Raw genomic sequence first — 2,213 nt, forward strand, 5'->3', positions numbered from 1 at the left:
AGTACACTACCTTGTCGTGACATGGGTCAGAGACTAAGTGACCCTGTCCCTGAGGTATCCCATAGGGAGAAACCAAAGGAGACACAGGAACATAAAGATAAACCCAAGGAGAAGAGGATCCCTCAAGCCCTGACCTTTCTTCAGCTGTTTACACTGCTGAGCTGCGTCAAGGTGAAGAAAACACCCTTTGATCCCTCCCAGAGTGGTGATGGGAGAAAGGGAACAACGATAAATGATACAAACAACAATAATGACTCTGATACTGGTGAGTGTTAGGAGGTGTATATTGATTAGTGCTGCTACATAGTAAAATTATCTAGGCTTCACTTGGAAAAAAACAGGTCATGTGTCTTAGAAATGTTTCACTTACAGGCTTGGACTACTCTGCAGGTGACGTGAAAAGGATCAAGGACAAGAGTAAAGCAAAGGTTGGGGGAGAGAAACATAGCATTGAATTTCAGGACCACAAATGCAGAACGACACAGGAAAAAGAAAAAGACATTAAACAAAGACCTAACTCGGTAAGACATCCAAACTTGCTTATGAATGAGGATTAACCAATGCATTTGACAACTGATAATGACCACAATAAGGATAACACAGCATATTGTGTTGAATCTGATTCTTTGACATGGCTTGACAAATTTGATAATGTCACAATGCCCCTTCGGATGGGGTAGGCCCGAATAGTTATTAGGAAAAGTCTAAACAGAATCCATGGAACGTCCCAACTCTGACCTTTGACGTTGAAATTGAAATGGTTAAGGTTAGGGTTAAGGTAGGGGTTAAGGTTAGGGTTTAGGGTAGGCATGTCCCAAGGATCACGGACAGCACTAACCCTCGTTATTATGGGGTAACATTTTGACATGGAAACGCACTTAGGAAATACTATTTGTTGCCAATCAAGCTAGAGCTCATTGGCTACGTATATTCAACATTGATATTGTAGTTTGAAATGTCAGTAGATTTCTAATTGATGTACTGATTGCGACACTGAGGTCTCCCCTGAGGAGCAAGCAAAGGAGACCCAGCAGAAAGAGAAGAAGAATAGCATCCATCCAGCTGTGGCGGCCCTGCAGCTGTTCACTCTCTTCTGCTGTGGTGGGAAAGTCAAGCTGAGGAAGACTCGTCCCTCTCAGAACAGACAGAGTAGAAAGGACCAGGACAAAGATAATGCATCTGATACCGGTGAGTGTTATGGGGTGTCTGCTGATTAGATATAGAATGAGATTGGCTCCACTTGGAAGAACGTGTCTTCAAAATGTCTAATCTACACAGGTTCAGACTTGTCTGGAGGTGATGTTACAACCCAAAGGGTCAAGGACAAGAGTAATGGAAAGGTGGGCAGGGAGAAAGACCGGACTGAAGTTCAGCTGTTGAAATCATCTCAGGACCACGAACCCGTAAGTACAACACCAGAAACAAGGGAACTAATTCAGGACAAAGACCTAACTCTGTGAGACAACCAAACATGCTGTATCATATTTTATTGTGAGCAAAATATCTTTCCCATAATGCTGTGTTATCATTGGGTGTTACAATTGTGTTGTGCAGGAAAATCGAAGGACACGCCGGCAAGTGAAGACCCCTGTGGAGGAAATTTACATAAGACCTGACTCTCCGACTCTACCACGTGCCCACGTAAGTTACTGAAACCTAAATTACTATACGGACAGACAGAGATTAAGGCATTTAGACAATTTCCCCTCTGACCTCAACCTAACCACCCTTTTCCTCCGGGTAGAGATCAGTCTCTCAGTTGTCCCTGGCTCGGAACCTGGCCATTGTCCCGCTGGAGTGGCAGCTACCCGGAGTCCCTCTGACCACCTTGTCTATGGCAACTAGGACAGAGAGAACGCCATCCTCTACCAACACTTCGAAACATGCGCAGATGGAAACACAGACATCAGATATGAACACAGACACACGGACCGCTTCTACCTCTCAGAGCCAGATCTCCATGGTCTCATCGGAGACCATGATAGATCTTCACACGTCAGACTACATTACCCAGACCTCCACTCTTGACATGGCACTGGCCCCTGAGAGCACTAAGGACAAGATCACTACTGATGAGGACGTGAAGGATGACTCTGCTAAAGATTTGATCTCCACCCTAACAGACACCTCTATGAAGAAATCCATCAGTGAGACCAGCCTGGAAGACCTCATCGCTGAGTATGAAGATGACAATGAGCTGAAGGATATGGCTG

General features: G+C 44.9%; 1 long non-coding RNA gene across 1 annotated transcript; it reads left to right on the forward strand.

The window, feature by feature from the left end:
• Window positions 1–1,082: 1,082 nt before the first annotated feature.
• On the forward strand, window positions 1,083–1,635 carry LOC135553885 (uncharacterized). Its single transcript, XR_010457638.1, has 3 exons — window positions 1,083–1,188; window positions 1,279–1,403; window positions 1,555–1,635. It is a non-coding gene; the product is annotated as an uncharacterized LOC135553885 (long non-coding RNA).
• Window positions 1,636–2,213: the final 578 nt, after the last annotated feature.

Source organism: Oncorhynchus masou, chromosome 2 (assembly GCF_036934945.1).
Source record: "Oncorhynchus masou masou isolate Uvic2021 chromosome 2, UVic_Omas_1.1, whole genome shotgun sequence".
In the NCBI taxonomy this organism is placed as follows: domain Eukaryota; kingdom Metazoa; phylum Chordata; class Actinopteri; order Salmoniformes; family Salmonidae; genus Oncorhynchus; species Oncorhynchus masou.